At 38.2% G+C, this 19,317-nt stretch overlaps 2 protein-coding genes across 6 annotated transcripts in view; one reads left to right on the forward strand and one right to left on the reverse strand.

Moving 5' to 3' along the window:
• LOC124119250 (plexin-A2-like) overlaps positions 1-8,683 on the reverse strand; it is a 233,609-nt gene extending 224,926 nt beyond the window's left edge. Inside the window, exon 1 of one of the 2 annotated variants that reach the window (XM_048396985.1) lies at positions 8,606-8,683. The gene's annotated coding sequence lies outside the window, so the exon portion shown is untranslated. Of the gene's footprint in view, positions 1-8,236; positions 8,564-8,605 lie in introns of those variants that run through there. The other variant, XM_048396986.1, reaches the window with a different exon arrangement.
• Positions 8,684-8,696: 13 nt separating this feature from the next.
• LOC124119254 (plexin A3-like) overlaps positions 8,697-19,317 on the forward strand; it is a 142,438-nt gene continuing 131,817 nt past the window's right edge. For all 4 annotated transcript variants that reach the window (XM_048396992.1, XM_048397000.1, XM_048396999.1 and 1 more), the window contains exon 1: positions 8,697-8,755. The gene's annotated coding sequence lies outside the window, so the exon portion shown is untranslated. The remainder of the gene's footprint in view (positions 8,756-19,317) is intronic.

Genomic DNA, 19,317 nt, shown 5'->3' on the forward strand with positions numbered 1-19,317 from the left:
CGATCCCATATTGCTTGCTTGATGAGAGGAGGCATGCAATATGGTGTGTTATATCATGCTAGAGAGTAGGTTGTTTACCCTACACATGCTTAAACACATCTAACGTAAGCAATACTGGGTTGAACGAACATATCGTAAAAGAACTTGCTGATGATTAAGTCATACAACTGTTAACATAAATAAAAATGTTTATTCACCGAGACTAAATTAACACTGCAAAGGAAGTCATCATGGTCATGGTGAGATGTTGATGGTCCTCTAAATTATCATTCATATGTTTTGATGACTATGTCAAGATTTGTTTTGACAGATGTTGTCCCTAAAGAATTCAATTTTCAGCAATTAAAACACGGATACCTAACATATGCCAAGGAATGCACATGTTTAAAATATCCACCCCCACCCCCGCACAAAATCTTTTGAATTGTGTTAATTCGAGTTCTGAATTCCTGTTTTCAAACACTGAAACATACTGTTTTAACCTGCGTGCACGCGGTTACTCTAAGCGAAGGTCTTGACTTTCCTAGATGGCCCATAAAAAGTTCCGCCTCAGATGAAGGTTATGGCAAGTAAGCTGATCAAAAGTATATTTTTCAGTCTGGCTTGACAAGCTTGAAATAAACAAGATGTAGAGTTAGAGGCGAAGTGTTTATTTCTTGCATTCCTCACAGTTCCTCCACAACTGACAGGAATTAGGAAAAGTTCCCCCGTTCTCACATATGGTACAGAATGGCACTTCAGTTCCAGGGGAGAAAATATAGGAGATGATAAAAGGTCTATTTTATTTATTTATTCTATTTAAAACTTGTTTGGACTAAACCAATACAATCTTGAACTTGCAATAAACTAGTCAGGCATTGTCACAAAATGGCCAGGTTCTGGCAATCAACATGATCAAATTGACATGCAAATTCTGTCCCCTGGCCAATTTTATAGAGTTATCTCCTCTTGACGCTGTTGGGAGACTATTAATGTCCAGGAGCTATCAGGCTTGATTTATGCAAATAATAACACAATTTAGAAAATGACACTTCTCTGTAAAGTTGAATAAAATCTTCTTTGAGATCAATACCCAACATGAGATCAGTGTGCAAGTGGTGATTCACCTTGTAATCAGAACACATACATTACAATACTGATAATAATTTTTAGATAAAAAAAAGAACAATCTAAAGGCAATTTTCCCAATTTCAGCCCAAAAAATGGTGGTTTATGTCCCTTATTGAGTATTCTGATCATATCAGCATCTCCTCCGAGGGAGGAATTTAGTTCCATACCTGTTGCCAACTGACCCTGCTGCCGAGCCCATGTGACCCTGTAGGGAGCTCATGTCACCTTGTTGCAATTCAGGAGAAGATGGAGTATCCATTAGAACTCAACCCCTTCCATGTGCAGTAAATTTGCATACAATGTGAGCGCAATCCATCCTGAAAACGTCCCCAAATTGCACCTTAATATTCAATAGGGTTTTACAGGCGGGTCTTAACAAGACCCCTTGACCCAGAACCATTCTATCACAGATATGCTCTCCTCGCAAATTGATTTCAAAATTGATTCAACTTTCGAAAAATGAAATTGCAGTTTTACCATGAATGTCAGAGAATTCTAAATAAATAACATGTTTGGAAAAAATAAAGGGCCTTACTAAGACGACTTTGTGTCAGTGAATTTATGTGACAAAGGCCAAATTGGATAGCAAGCTTAGGGCATGCATGCAGGCAATACGAAATCCTCACACGTTCCGTTTCCCCTCGCACACGACTAAAATGATTGCTCAGTATCCCCGATTTCATCCATCTGATTAGGCTTATGATAGAATTGGATTTAGTTTTTGATCGCATTCCTTTGATCACATGATCAACCATGCCCTGGTAAGAAGAATCAGCCCTCATACGACATACACACAAGTCATAATTTCGAATGGGTCAGGCTGACTGAAGGATGACCCAATAGTATAAACTCTGTTAGTCATCCTGAACAAAGCTCAGCAACATGCAAGTTCATCGTTATGCAACCATTAGATCATTAGACAGAACCTACTGTGCCTTGCTCGGATGCCAGATCATAGGGACACAAATAACGCCAGGTCCACAGGGAGTGAGCCCTGTACGCTGATAACAACCTGTCTCAAATTGAATTTATCCCCTGCCTCCAGCCTGGAGGACACAATAGCGGAGATAAGCGCCATCTGTATCTGAACTTCACGCCAAGCTTTCACATACCATGTATACAGTTTACAATATAACGACTGAATTAACTGGGACAGGACAACTGACGAAGCACAATTAACAATAGGTATTTTTTTCCTATCAATAACTCAGTCCGTCTGTTGTGTAGATAATCTATTTCAGTTATCAATAAAACTGTATCAGATGTCTTTATGTTCAGTAAAATATTAAAAAAATGAACCCATTATGTATAGCACCATCTGTGGTTCAGTACATGACATCATGGTGTGTAGGAGCACTGGAAGTTGGGCAAATGTATTTGCTGCTTGCAGAATATTAATTTGAATAAAGAATGATAACATTACAAATGATATTTCAATGGCATTTTTGCCGTCTAATTTTTCAAATGTTTTAAAATCATGATTTAGTCACAAATACTTTATGAAACATTTCATCAAACAAATTGAATTTTCTTTATCTAAAGATGTTCCATTCAAATATTCATTCCCACTTGGTGATCATGCTGCAATCATTTCATTAAAAAACACTTTTTGGAACTCCATGTCAGAAAATGAAGTGCTCCAAGACTGGATTAAACACTTCTTACAGAGATATTTCTTTGTACCTTGTTCTCTGAATAAAATAACATCTGAAGATCCGGGGTAGAATAGGTCTTTAGCAACCCATGCTTAGAGGCGACTAACAGGATTGGGTGGTCAGGTTCGCTGACTTGGTTGATGCATGTCATCATATCCCAATTGTTTTGATCAATGCTCATGATGTCAATCACTGGATTGCCTGGTCCAAAATCAATTATTTACAGACTGCTGTCATATAGCCCCGCTATTGCTCAGAGCGGCGTTGAACAACGAACAAGCAAGCAAGCAAACAAACAAACCTTATCAAAAGGTTTCCAGTGGCGAGTGACTAGACACGACACGCTTGCCCAATTATTATTCAAAAAGTTAATAGTTACTTTCATTTTGCATGATTTTTGTAGTTGTTCTGTTATTAATTTTCTTTATTATCCAAAGTGGTCAGGCATTTAAAAATATAACTACTCCATGTTTATAGACACAGCAAACACTGAATTTAATCAACTTTATGAAAAATATTTCATGTGAATGTTTCATATTACTTAATACCCAATACATATCAAAGTCATAATGGAAGAATCAAAAGACACTCTCCACTCAGAGGCTTAGACATAGCAACAGGAAATACCTGCCCCCAGCTGTGGGCTTAAATCAACTTTATCCCACATCACAGAAGTTATCAATGTATGTTGATGACACAACCTGATAGAGCAATCAAATATAATTCCTATATCCACTACGGATGCTACTGATAAGATAGCAACTAACAACTCATAGTCATACCACTATCTGCTGGACATACACACACATCTCTATATTGACATGCGATACGACATCATACATCACATGCTCTACCCACATGGCCACATAAACATGGCTGGCTTTTTATGGACAGCAGCAAAGACCATTTTGGGGGCTGCATAATAGACGATAAATAATTCAAAGGATAACAATGTCTGACATTCAAGGAATAAAATCAATATCTTACCTAGTGAAATGTGCTATAAATCTGTCCTTAATATACACTATTGTAGCAGGACATCAAACAATCAATACAATTACTTAACTTAAGTAAACATTTGTTGTGGAACAATGACCTTATTGATAAGATGTTTTATCTACCTCCAGAAGTATAAGTTTTCTATACATGCAATGTACTTACATTGTGCCAAGGCTGCCTTCAGCCTCACCATCTTTATATTCGTACTGGGCCAGTTGAAGTCTTGCATATTGGAAGAGGCTTATGATATGCCAGCTCTAAGATCACCTTATATCACTCAATTACAACCACAGACAAACTCACGGCTCATGAAAGAAACGACAGTCTGGCATAGATTGGTGTAAGTGACTACATTTACACTGATCCAAATCTGTAAATGATTACTTTAGACGTGATTGGTCACACCGACCATACAGATGCTATTCGGAACCCTTGCAGTTTGAGGAGACAATAATTTGGGATTTTGTTTATAGGTTCAGAGCTTGCTTCACATAAAACATTTTGGAAATGTTTCATAATTTCACTTTGTGAAAATTTGGTTTAATATTTCAACAGGTTGGTAATGTTGATACGCACAGACCATGTTTACAATTGCTTTTGCCTCCTGTGTTTGAAATGTCACGTTTAAATTACACAATCACATTCTGACATTAATTATCAATATTTTCTTCCAAGGAAAATCGATTGATGGACCGATATAATCCAAGAATATGACCTTAGTTTTTTATCAATAACACATTTTCGATCTGGAGACGATACTAAGCCTATATGCTAAAAGAACTACACAAGATCAAAGACACTAAACTGTTGGATAAATAATTTGAGTAAAGTGGACAAAGACTATCCCTTCGCTGGTTGTTAAATCAAACAAATCTCCCATTTCACTGTCAGTAGTAGTTATTAATAACGCTATTGTCGTCTAATCTTCCTTGGATCTTACTGTCTTGATCTTCAAGGTTCATGGTTAGTGTATGAGAAATTGACAGATGGTTTTATTTTCACTGACAAGTACCAAATGGTCTGCAACAAAACCCAACTGCCATTTTCATCAGCATTGTCATCAATAATGACAATAACGATTAAGAGCATGTAACAAACAACATAAGCTCGCTCAAGAATTAAATCAAAAGTTGATATTCTATTGTTGAAGCTCAATGACATATGAACAGAGGCTGGTTGATCATTTGAATCATGCAATAGAGCGCATGGCATGATGCAAACTTTCAAGTGCGATTGACATGTAAAGACGCCATCCTTGTCGTGTTTATCATTGCAACTGACTCATATAGGAATCCCTAGTAACACAAGTATCACGGAAAGTTGTTTGAATAATCGCCTAAGCCCAGTCACTTTCATGTGAATCCCGACATGAAGCTAATGATCACAGCATCTTGTGAAATGTACAAGTTGGTATTTCCTGGATTAGTGCTTCATATCCTTGATGCAACCAGGCCCTCTACAGTAGCACACTGTAATACACACTGATTTACTGTTACCTTCCTGTCAGCCATGTCATTGTTATTAAGATGAACTATAGAATAATGCAAGACAAATACATACAATGTGTTACAGTCTGCAAACTGTTACAACAGAGTGTTTTGTTATATGTAACAGATTTGGATCAGATTCAATAATTCTGAAACTGAGGATAGAAATGTACAAAAGCTGTTCGGTGTGGCCATTCCTGTTATGCTGCCAGTCTTATCACCACCCTAGCCAAACAAGTTACAGGTTTCTCATATCTTCAAGTTGCGACTAATATTACTAAAATCTGAAATCGACAATTGTTATTATTTTTTCTTTAAATAAAACCTAGCCACTGAAATTGACTAGAAAAGAAATTAACCCACTAACCGTCCTTCAGAGGAAACTAAATTGAGGTATCGACAGATTTAGGCTGTGTAAAATTGAAAACCAGTTTATTTTCCCTCTTTTTCTGATGATCTTCAAATTTCCTGTAACCTCAAATTTCACACAGAAATACCCCCTGATTAGGTGCTGAAGATGGAAATCGCCGCTCTCAAACAACACAAGTGATGGCTGGTGCTACACATGCCTTCCACAATAACAAAGCAACCACGCTGTTCTCACTACAGAACTTTCTCGTTTATTTCAAGACCATTCCAAACTCCTACACAGAGCCAGCTTAAACTTCCTGTGCGATTGTACGATCTGCGATCTGTTACTATTGACAAAACTCTGTCATCAGTGTTAACTCAAATGCTGCAGCAGAAAGTCTAATAACGACCTGACCATCAAGTCTTATCTTCGAGATTACCAAAATACAATGCCTGGCTTCCACGCTGAAATTTCCATTTAAAAAGAGCTGATAGAATTATGTACCACCACACAACAACCTAAACAGCCAATAAAATTGTAATTACATTATACCCATGGCCAAAACTGTATTCAGCTATTACGCTTCTGTTAATATGGAAATGGCACTGGCTAATGCTTTGTTAGGGGAATGCAAAGCTGAATTATACGTTAATTACTAAAGACCATTTTTATCATATTTTTTCCGGTCCATGACAAAATGAAAATATTATCCAAGTCCCAATTTGTGCCAACAACTAATGTATATTGATTATTTCAGAAACAGAAAAAATACAAGACACATCTCTGATGTATTTCTCACGCAAATGATTAATCTAAGCCATGCTGGTGCCAATAAGAAAAATTGTGAAGCATCTCCTGGTGAAGACTTTTCTGTAGAGAGAAAGAATGACGTGGTGGTCTTTCCTCCCAGTACTCTATGGTTGACAAACGATAACAAGCTGTCCCTTTTGAACAGTTGGTTTTCAGCTTCCCAAGAGCCAATATTTCTTGTTTCATTGAAAGACTTTTTCCCAAAACACCATGAAATGGTCAGGATAAGACACTGACTATACATGGCTATGACATTTTCTACACAGCAGTCATCAGTAAGAAAATAGGGGTAAATTGCAAACTCATCAGTTTCAAGATTAGATAAATTAATGGACCAAATACACAAATATTTTGGTTTAATTTTGGAGGTTGGTTTGGTTGATGTATCAACTCACCACACATTGAGCTGTGTGTTACTTGCAATAGCGGCGATGTATTTGCTTCCACCATTAATCCGTGATTAATTGTATGTAATGGTGAAGTGTGGGGCGGACAAAATCGATGACTATTGACTCAATCATGTATGAACTCCAGTACGATATTACCATTGATCAGGTGTGACAATGTATACACTACTCATGTCAATAAATCGACCAAGTATTTCAGAAGATGCACCGGCTAGTACTATTGTTATGTCACATCTCCTGTCTTATATAGAAGATTATAATTGCTACTGAGTACCTTGATTAAATATGTCTTGGACGTTCTGCATAGCAAATGTCTCATCACATAATCTAAATGTTTTATGGATTAACATTCCATGTTCCATAATTTAAATATATCGAACCCATCATATAAAACGTTTTATCCAATACTTCCAATGCTTTTATTATTTAACATACAATCTTCCCATCGTAGCTTAACATACAATATTCCCATCATAGCTTAACATACAATATTCCCCAAATGTGTCATCAAATAGTCTAAGTATGTTCTTGTAGCTTAAAATATAATATGCCACCATAGCATGCGTGCCATCAAACATAATTACGCAGCCATGATTTAAGTTTACACACAGCATGTACAAGGTGATGGTCATACAAGTCACAGCAAATAATATAAATATGTTCCACAGTTTAACATTCAATATTCCCATAAGCCATCACACAAAGCATGTACAGAATGACAGTGTATTGTAACAGGATATAATGCAATATATTCAATGCCGCCAGTTCAGATGACCCAAATTGTACAGTCTGTTCAACATAGTTTCTCAATGTTCCCTTTCTGCCTGAGTGGCTGCACCATCACTTGATACAGTTAAACAACAACCACAAATGTAACCAGAAACTGACTCTCCCACCACAGATTTTGCCTGATCGTCACAGGTAGCGCACATTAGCAACCATGTGTGAGCAGGTATTCCATTCAGGTGTAGGTGACCCATCCCTCCTTGTCCGGGGAATGTGGTAGAGACTTGCTGTGCGGATGCCAGTAAAAGCATTGAAGTCAGCGTTAATCGACTTAAAATTATGTCTTAAATGCTCAGAAACCGAGGCTGGTTGAATCATATCTGATGCAATTACAGCACATGGTTTTATAATAGCCTTGAGATGGATTAGGTGTAAAGTCTCAATAGGACTGTTCCCAGTCATATCTTGCCCCGAGCTGTACCTAATCTCTGGAGCTATCTGGGTCACAGTGAAACACACATGTTCTGGCATAGTTGAGACGAGGCATGTTGAGCCACAGCTTGTTTTTACTCACATTTTCTGATTTGTAAAATCTTAACTTTTGTTCATCAAGAACAAATTCTACAAAATTACTTTTGAACATTTCAACTGACACACCCCAAAACATTCCTTATCCAAATATAAACTCACCCACCAGAAGTTGAAATATCTTCAAATAGGTCCTGTCTTAAAATTCTAGAACCTCAAATAAACTGTCGGAGATGTGAGAATGATTAGAAGCTGTCGGTGGAGGCCGGTTCACTTGTTGATAATGCTCCGAGTGACCACAACTGTCTAAACACGCTGCTCGAAAAGTATGAGGCTTCTCGCCTAGACAGTCCACAGTTAACACTCCATGCTACGCTCAAGAGAGCTTCTCTATACACTCTTCACGATTTCTTTGTCTAGCTAGCGATCGCTACCTCACAATGTCGCCATATACACATTGATGCTTCGCAAAGACATAACATCACTACATGCACAAGTAAATCTGCAATAATCAAACCGATCGCGACTTACCGACAATATAAAGTTTCCAACTATCTGTATGGGTACAGTACGTCCTCACTCGCAATCGCATATAACCTGCGCATGCGCGAAAGTGTCCCGGAAACATGCTGCCAGACGCGGGCTGTTTGTCTTCTTTGTTTGACGTTTAGAAAGCTCAAGGTATGTTGACCGGCGAACGCTTACGATTGGAAATCTGCAATATCTTGCCGCATCGCTTTCATAATTTATACAAATGCCATATTTTCATTTATGAAAGGGAGTTTCTGGTTTGGTATGAAGATGAAGCAATACTTTTCACCGGTGGAACTGTCATCTTGACTTGTTTCAAAATGGTGGTTGCATTGTTAGTCTAGTTTGTTCCATACTCCATCAACCGTGATCTATTGTTGGCATTGATGGACAGAGAATGGAACATTAATTAATAATTAACAGTGAAGAGATTTATGCGTTTTTCACCTTAAGCCAGATCGATAGGAATGGCAGGGAATTTTCTGTGTTGATTGCCAGATATCCCACTTTGTTGACACTGTCATTGATAGCGATATTGACAGTGACTAAACAAACATGGTTCATTTTCTGTTTTCAACCATAGCAACATACACACATTTTACACACATTCCATTTGAAAGAACTTTGAAATAATATTCCCGAATTATAACTGAGAAACTTAGGAAACATGTTGACCAAATAAAACTTCACAGTTATAATTTGGGAATATTATTTCAAAGTTCTTTCAAATTGAATGTGAGAAACTTAGGAAACATGTTGACCAAATAAAACTTCTCTGTTCTATATGTCGCTACATGGCTGAAATAATGCCGATGCGACGTTAAATTGTAATTCACTAACTTTTCTAACTCACAGTGTAGTATACTTTGTTTTCAACTGTTATCAATGAATACCTTTCTTCAATATTGTCTGATTGAAAGATTATTTCTTAAGAGAATAACAACAGTTTTCAATATTAAGGAATGGCTAAACATACATGACCATGAAGTTATTTTCAATATACACCAATATCCCCGTACACATTGCTTGCTTATCAGCTGGTTGTTAGAATTTGTATAACTGTGTATCTACTGGTCTTTAATCAAGGGACAATAAATATGATGATTGGGCCAGACAATAGGTCCAGTGACAGATAATTGGGCAGTGTATTTACCACAGGCTTCATTGAGTCAACACACACCTCCAATGACCCTGGGAATTCCCATGACATAATCAAGGCAACAATACCTGTTCTGTTTGTTGGCTACACTTCATTAACCTGAGCTAATTGCTAATTGGGAGGAGAGAATTGTAAGTTTTAAGAGCTCTCCAAACACCTGGGCATCACTCTTTTTAATGACTTTGTGTTTTTTCCAAATGGATTCGACAGTATGTATTGCTTGGAATTGTAAAGAAATCTTTTCGGTTGAAACCATGGGAAGACATCCGCCGGTATCCCCCTTTAAAGGTTGTATATGGATGCATTGTTCCCTAATCCTTTTAGTTATTTCTATTTTTTAGGGGGATATGGGCGGAAGTATTACCGAAACCACCTTGTTGAAAAATGTCGTTATTTGTACTGAAAGTTTTATCTATGCATACCCCAGAGCTCCAGATAAGCTTTTGGTGTTGTGGGTATTTTACCCATGCATTTTAAAATCATTGGGTATCAGTAATTCTATCTGCGTATTCAAATTTCTGTTACCCACTAGTTTTTACACATGTGGGTATTTAAGTTAAATATTTAAAAACACTATTCATCTAGTCCCTGCAAACTGGTGTCGTGTGGGTTTGAGAGCTTTATAGGACTCAAAAATACCACGATACTTCCACACGAAAGTGTGATGGCAAATGATCATGATGTGACTGTCATCGTGGAGTTTGGCAAGGTTGACGCAATGCCCGTTTATAATTTCAAAATAAGTTGCTGATTTGCTAATCGAATACGCAGGGTTACTTCACAATATTTTGATGATACGCACAAATTTTATTTTTGTAGCGTATCTGTAATGTTTGTTGCGTATTTGATACGCTTGGATTATATTTTACTGCATATTTCTGACCATCAGCTGGGGACGTGATCGTGTTAGTTTTGTGAACCATATATTTCATATGAACTCAACATTTCTTTTTTCATGTATCTTTCATAAAGGTTGTCTAATGGTAAATTGGCTATTTTTAATTTCAATATCAATATTTTTTTCATGTCTTTGGAAGCATATTCTTTTGTGCGTGTAATGTTTGCTTGAAAGCATTCACGATATCTTCTGGAAAATTGATGTTTATCATGCATAAATCATTTCTGTATTCTGATAAATAGATTTTACAATAATTCTTACTAAAGTGTCTTTTTGTTCTTCAAACCTTTTTGTGCTTAGAAGTTTTTGTGCCTTCAGAAGGTATCAATAAATATTTCTTGAAACTTGTTCAAAGTATGAAACACAATCATCTTTCATACATGGTGTGTATAGTAAAGTTCAAATAAAGTTTCTATTTCAGAATTAAAGTTCCAAAGCACATCTAAATTGAACCATACAAGATCTCTTTTAGAACAAGTATTCAGTTCAGTTCTTCATGTTTGCTGTTTAATTTTTTATTTTTTAGTGTCTGGTTACAGGAAACAATGTTTTCATGTGGGTACTGAGATATTCCGGGAGAACGTTAAAATCATAAAGGGGTGGTGGGGTAGCCTTGTGGTTAAAGCGTTGGCTCGTCACATCGAAGACCCGGGTTCGATTCCCCACATCGGTACAATGTGTGAAGCCACCCATTTTCCGATGTCCCCCGGCGTGATATTGCTGGATTATCAAGGGCACACTTGAACAAAGAGGCTGTAGCGTTATGACTTATCTAAGTCTGTGTTAAATAATAGGAGTTATTCGTGGTGCAGTACAAAAACTTCAAGTGTCAGATCAAAGCTGTATGATGTATTTCAAACTTACAAATGAAACCAGTTTGATGGTGGTAGTTTCAATGACTATGACATCATCTAATTAATATAAGAGAAGGAAAGTGCTTTATAGGGCCTTGATCCGCCTATGCTCAGTTTTTTTAAAAATTTTTTTACAAATGAAGCACAGAGCCAGCATTGTGATAAATATTGGAAATTAAGTATTAAGATGGTTATGGCACAGTTTAAGTTAATAATTCATCGAACATGAGAAATGAACATATGAATGGGCACTGGGTACATATATTGAAACTGGGTATTATCGATCCCAGTGACACCTGTGAAGATCCAGGGTAAAATAGGTCTTCAGCAACCCAAGCTTGCTGTAAAAGGCGACTTTGCTTGTGGTAAGAGGTGACTAACGGGACTGGGTGGTCAGGCTCGCTGACTTGGTTGATGCATGTCATTGTATCCTAGTTACATAGATCGATGCTCATTATGTCAATCACTGGATTGTCTGGTCCAGACTCAATTATTTACAGACCGCCGTCATAGCTCATGGTAAAAGACATTCATTACATTTGAATGGAGCAAAAGTATTTTGTGATGCCATATTAAGCATTTAATATTAATTGCAGGTCTGCAATGGTAATTTTTGTTTATGCAAATTATTGCCTAGTCAGAGCCCTCGATAAACTTTTGGTTCTTTTACCCAGGGGTTTCATTTTGATTGGGTATCCACAATTTTTAGAGGGTATTCATACTATTCAAATATTGTTTACTCACCTGTTTCTTGACGTTTTGGTATTTTTAGTTGAAAACCTTTTTCGTGGGGATCCCTGTAAATCATTCAAACTAAATTAATTGTACTAATATGTAGTCTGTGTCTGCTTGGAGCTCCCTCTCCAGGGACCTTGCTATGTAAGAATAGTGCAATTATTTTAATCACAGATCAGCAACATTAGTATTCGAGTTTGTTTGTTGCACACGTTTTTCTGAATGTAACTGTCGGTAAGTGAATTTTACGATTCGCTGATACGCAATCACTTTATTCAACAGTTTTATCTTATAGTTGTAATATTCACACTAGTTTTATTGCAATTGTGTATTAACATATTTTTTTTCATATTGGATACACCAAGGCTTGATTTGTCTACATATTTCAGTTTATTTAATGTGTATTTTACACAAATTCGCAGCATCTTCAGGGGTCTGTTGGCAAAATATAGTAGCAGATAAATTTATGATATTTCTTGCAATGACTCCTGGTCAAGATATAATACATAATCCATGCACTACAGAAGCCAGATTGAGTGAGCTCATTTCCTGTCCTCACAGCCTGGGGCATGGTTGGCCCATTCTCTAATAAAGCTCAATTCCCTGGGCAGAGTTGTGTCCCTTCATCTTGCCAGGATCCTGTTCGTACTGATTATGAATCTTGGTTTTTCAACACCCTACTTGTGGGTTTCACCAACATGGTAAATGGTTCAGAACCTCTGTCTGTCCGTCCATCCGTCAGCTATTGGTTTTCCGTTTCCAGGGCAGAACTCCAAAACTGTTAAGTATTTCTTTTTGAAACTTTTCATATATAGATCAATCTTGTGGTGGACTGGTGCCTTTTGTGAATTTGGGACTTTTGTTATTTTTTTAATAATTTTTTTTATGTTTCCATGATCATGATGATGGCAAGTTAGACTTTACTTAAAATGAGGGAAGTGCCCGTTTCCAGAGCAGAACCCATTGAATATTTCTGGATTAAACCTGCTATGCAGATCAGCCTAGTGGTAAACTGGTGCCTTTTGATAATTTGGGATATTGAAAAATACTGAACAGCATTATTTTTCTTTACTGAAATGAAGACCACCCCCGTGGTCTAATGGTAGAGCGTCCGCCCGGAGAGCGGAAGGTCCGGGGTTTGATCCCCAGCCGCGTCATACCAAAAGACGTTAAAAGATGGTACTTGTTGTTACCCTGTCTGGCGCTCGGCATTTAGGGGCTAAAACAAGGACTGGTCGGCTCGGAGTCAGTATACTGTGTCTGAGTGGGGTATTCATGTTACACTGCGGCATGGTATCTCAGTGTGCTAGCACTATAAATCGGCATCAGTCCAGACTAGTACAAGCAGCCACACACACATACACGTGAATGCACGTCGCTATATAAGTGCAATAATCTTGGTCGGACGTGTAGTGGTATGAGCCTCTGTCCGCATCTGTGTAGTGGTATGAGTGTCTGTCCGCACCCGTGTAGTTGTATGAGTGTCTGTCCGCATCCGTGTAGTGGTATGAGTGTCTGTCCGCATCCGTGTAGTGGTATGAGTGTCTGTCCGCATCCGTGTAGTGGTACGAGAGTCTGTCCGCATCCGTGTTGTAGTGATACGGGTGTCTGACCGCATCCGTGTTGTAGTGGTACGAGTGTCTGTCCGCATCCGTGTAGTGGTACGAGTGTCTGTCCGCATCCGTGTAGTGGTACGGGTGTCTGACCGCATCCGTGTTGTAGTGGTACGGGTGTCTGACCGCATCTGTGTTGTAGTGGTACGGGTGTCTGTCCGCATCCGTGTAGTGGTACGAGTGTCTGTCAGCATCCGTGTAGTGGTACGAGTGTCTGACCGCATCCGTGTAGTGGTACGAGTGTCTGACCGCACCGTGTAGTGGTACGGGTGTCTGACCGCATCTGTGTTGTAGTGGTACGGGTGTCTGTCCGCATCCGTGTATTGGTACGAGTGTCTGTCCGCATCCGTGTAGTGGTACGAGTGTCTGACCGCATCCGTGTAGTGGTACGAGTGTCTGACCGCATCCGTGTAGTGGTACGGGTGGCTGACCGCATCTGTGTTGTAGTGGTACGGGTGTCTGTCCGCATCCGTGTAGTGGTACGAGTGTCTGCCCGCCTCCGTGTTGTAGTGGTACGAGTGTCTGTCTGGTAAGCAGAAGGTCGATGGTTTGACCCTCATACCAAAAGACGTTAAAAGATGGTACTTGTTGTAAACTTATTTGGCATTAAGGGGCTAAAAGGACTGGTCATCTTAGTCAGTATACTGTGTCTGAGTTGTGTATCCACGTTAAGCTGCAGCATGGTATCTCAATGGGCTATCTCTCTAAAACCAGCATTAGTCTTGACTAGTACAAGCAGCCACATGCACGCACACATGCACATCACTGTAGTGCAATAATCTTGAACACAAAGTTAAACCCCCATTTCACCTAACCTCTTCATCAGAATTAGTCACAAGCATCACATGGTTGTAGTTGCAATAAAAGCTGGCCGCAATGAGGATTAAGTAAGTGAGTAAGGTTTTACACTGCTTTTAGAATATTCAAGCAATACCATGGCAGGGAAAACCGAAGACCTGATTTGATTCCCTATATGGGTACAATGTGTGAAGCCCATTTCTGGTGTCCCCCCTGCTGTGGTATTGCTGGAATATGGCTACAAGCGGCATAAAACCATACCCACTCACTCACACTCCTGGTTGGAATATGGCCCCCTCTTTGGATAGGGCAGTCAATGGTCACAGGCATCACAGGCTTGTCTGATCCAAACATGATTAATTACAGGCTGCTATCATACAGCTGAAATATTGGCAAGTGCTATGCTTTGATCAACAAACAAACAGAATCTGTTTGACTTGATTATTTACTGGTCACATTTATTGGTGACATAGCTGCGAGACAGCTGACTGCCGTGTATTACACCATCACACACTTGTTGCTGTTTATATCATGTAAGACTCCCCTGGGAGGAAGCACATTTAAGGAACAATGTTGACTGTTCACATAGAACCTCAATCCAGAATAAACAGAGCTATCCAGTTCTCAGGGGACTCTTATCTCACTGTATTTTCACTCCTACATCTTTGTTGTCGCAGTGAAAACAGCAGCGGTGGATGCATTGAGACCTGTAGCTCTGAAGACCTTTGTTTGGTTCCCCACAAATTATATAGTTTCTTGCCCTGTCATGGCAAGAATTTTGCTAAGAGCAGCATAAAAAAACTACTCATAGAACTACACACAATGCACACAATAACACTGTTATGCTGAGAGGAAAGATTGTCATTAAATAGAAAAAGGGATAACTTCTCTGATGCTTGTGAGTCCAATCTTTTTTAACTTTTCTGAATTTGCTTGTTAGCATTATATGTTTTTTATCCCCTAGTGTGATACGAGTCATATCATGATGTAGCCGTCGTGTTACACCTCCATAGCTTATACAGTGGATGCAAGAGGAGGGCATCAGAAATGCCCACACAGTAGAGTTTTTCCATGGTTAGAGAACTCTTGTCATCCTGTCTGGTGTAGGGATATTTTATGTCAGCTTCTTTTAATCACAAGTGTGATTTCTCTTTTTACATTTTTCAGACACAAATCTTGACACTGCCACATATCATCAGTCAGGCATTGACTGCCACAGAAAGCTGTTTTATTTTACAATCATGCCAAATTTATTTCTCTTTTGGGAGTACAAAACACCGTCTCTGTGCCATTTGATTTTAAGTATGATTTGATTAACAATGCCATTGATTTCTCAGTAATGTACTAAAATGTTTTTATGGTGGTTTTAATCACAAGCTCAGGTTAAAATTGATTTCTAATAGCATTAAAACAGAATTCTGATCTGTTGATAAAGGGAATATAACAAAGGAATTTGAAGGTTTGTGTGAATTGGTGTTTGCTAATTTCTGAAAGCTTTTAGGACCAAACTCAGTTGTTCGCTAAAAGCAGTTAACAGACTCATTTTTTCTCCAAAACTAACATGTTCTTCTTCCAGTATACATTGCCACAAGTTTGGATCAGTCAAACAATTTGATATTTACTAAAACAGTTTTACACATTTCAGCAATTAAGGAAACATTTCCCCCTAAGGTATGGTTGACCTGAAAGCTTGCTTATTATATAAATTGGTTTACACAGTTGCACAGTGTCAGCATACAATGCAGGAAAGCAACGCGAGGAGCAACAGTTTGTTATGATGTTAAACAATGTTAATGAAAGTAGAAATATCGTCAGAGAATAAATATGATATTCCATGTTAGGTTGGGGTCCCGTTCATACAGTGTTTTATTGACCAATTTACTGTGAAACCAAAAAGAGTTGAAATGTGTGTTTAGGATTGTTAAAAAATTAAATAAAATGTCAGTATTTTCAGGTTTTATCAGCATTATCATGTTCTCACAGATATTCTTTTGACATTTCCAAGTGATGGTGTGACATTGAACTCTCCTGCTTTTGGTGTTTGGAACTTCAATGAAACAGCATCCTTTTAGTGCATCCATCTGTACTGTAATCTTTCCACTTTCTAACTTAATGATCCCATTTTACATTTTAACAGATTGTTATCATTAGCTAAGTTGACTTGCCTGAAATAAAACTGACAAGATTGAAACTTCAGAGTAGTGGTTTAAGAATGGAGACTGGTGCATATGAAATGATTATTACACAGGGTGGATACAGTGAAGGCCCTTAATGGCTGCTACAGTAATAGGACCATCTGGTGCACCAACTCCTTGGGGAATCCGGGTTAGAATTGGTCCCCAGCAACCTTTTCTTTTTGTAAGAGGTCAGACACGTGAAGATCCGGGGTAGAATAGGTATATGTATTTCGCAACCCATGCTTGCCGTAAAATGTGACTATGCTTGTTCTAAGAGACCACTAACGGGATCAGGTGGTCAGGCTTTCTGACTTGGTTGATGCATGGGATCGTATCCCAATTGTGTGGATCGATACTCATGATATTGATCACAGGATTGTCTAGTCCAGACTTAATTATTTACCAACCACCGTCTTATAGCAGAAATATTGCTGAGTGTGGCATAAACAACAAACAAACAAATGTAAGAAGCTGAGGGTGGTCAGGCTTGCTGACTTGGTTCATGTATGTCATTGTATCCCAATTGTGTGGATCGATGCTCATGATTTCAATCACTGGATTGTCTGTTCCAGACTCGATTATTTACAGACAGCTGTCACATTGCTGGAATAGTGTGATGTAAAAGAACAAATAAGAAATCACCTGAAACAGCACTTTTTAGCAGACTTATTTTTTAAAAATGTCAACATATAGGTTAAATACGAGCTATACATACTGGAGCCAAGGTAGTTTAATGTGCTGAATACCCAAAGAAAACTAATTATACCTCAGGTGAATGGTAACATGTGAAACAATACTCCATGGCTCCAAGTAATATATGCTGTATGACAGTGTGTCATCATACCGCATTGTGTTGGATCACCACTAATGCTATAAACTGTAGGTTTGTTTGAACAGACTTGATAACCTATTGGTTATCGTGACATAGAGGTAATATTGCTGACTGCAGCATAATACACTCCCTCACTCATCCTGTTGCATCCAGAACGTTTCGCTGCATTGATGAAGATACTCGGTGCCGCAAATGGTGAGCCTTTTATCAGATAAGGTGCGTTCAGAACAGCACTGACGTAAAACCTTTTTATGCTTGTGTATCATCATCACTGAAAATTGGCGTTTGAAAATATTTTTAACCCATGCTTTAATCAGAATGAAGTGATTATGCAAAAAAGCTTTGTCTTCCCTTTTCTATTTTTGAGAAAATGCTTTCTAAAGAAATATGAACAGTGACCAAGATACAGGTGTGGTGTAGTTATAAACCAATTTCTCAATGTAAGCTCCTTTAGTGAAAGATTATGCCACAACAAAGCCATGTCAGCACATAGCGTGTTGGTATAGAACAGCACAACCCATTTGGTCTGACATTTCAGTACAGTAACATGAGTCGATGCAATATTAGGTTGATTATGTCTGTAGACTTGTGTGGGTGGTGGGGTAGCCTAGTGGTTAAAGTGTCCGCTTGTCACGCCTAAGACCTGGGTATTACCCACAATGTGTGAAGACCATTTCTGGTGTTCCTGCTGTGATATTGCTGGAATATTCCTAAAAACAGTGTAAAACCATACTCATTCACTCTTTTAACTTGAAGTCAGTCGCCACTGTAATCCGCAGCAAGAAAATCTAAATTCTGCAGTAATTTTTATTAAATTCTGCAGCAAATATTTTATCATTCTGCACACAGTTCTGCAAACTTTTAAGCTTTGTTTTCAGTTTTGCACCTGTTTGACTTGTGGGAGGCATTTTTCTGACAAACGTATCCATGTGTAGAACAGTTTATTGAAGTGAATTTGGCAATCACCAGTGTCAACATACAGACATGCACTCCTGTTCATCAATAATACAGAAGAATACACTTCAAAACGATATCAGGATATTGATTTCATTTAACCATTTCTCAAAACATAAAATATGTAAAAGCTCATTTGTAAATTTGTTGTGTTTTTTTCCATATAGCTCAAACATCTCAAATAAGTATTTGGAATGATATAATTAATCAGTGCATAATTTAAATAACAACTCTTTGTTTCAGTAAGCCTTTGTTTCAAAATAGCTATTGACCATCTTCCCGAGGAAAGCATGTCCACTAGCCTGTACCAAAGCCTAGTGGAAACAAGACTTTTATAAAATAAAAGCTAGTGGACGCTCTCTCCTCGGGAAGATGGCTATTGACTAGCATGTTACACTTCTGCAGTGTATTTAAGGAATTCTGTGGCAGATATATGCCAAATTCTGCACGCGTTCTGCACAAAAATGATTTTCTGCAAATTAGGTAGATTTCTATGTGGACATTTCTGTACAATATTTGGAATGCAACGGGGCTCCAGATAAGCTTTTGGTGTTGTGGGTATTTTACCCATGCATTTTAAAATCATTGGGTATCACTATCAGTAATTCTATCTGGGTATTCAAATTTCTGTTACCCACTAGTTTTTACACATGTGGGTATTTAAGTTAAATATTTAAAAACACTATTCATCT

This window comes from Haliotis rufescens, unplaced genomic scaffold (genome assembly GCF_023055435.1).
Source record: "Haliotis rufescens isolate VD_foot unplaced genomic scaffold, xgHalRufe1.0.p SCAF_16, whole genome shotgun sequence".
NCBI classification, from domain to species: domain Eukaryota; kingdom Metazoa; phylum Mollusca; class Gastropoda; order Lepetellida; family Haliotidae; genus Haliotis; species Haliotis rufescens.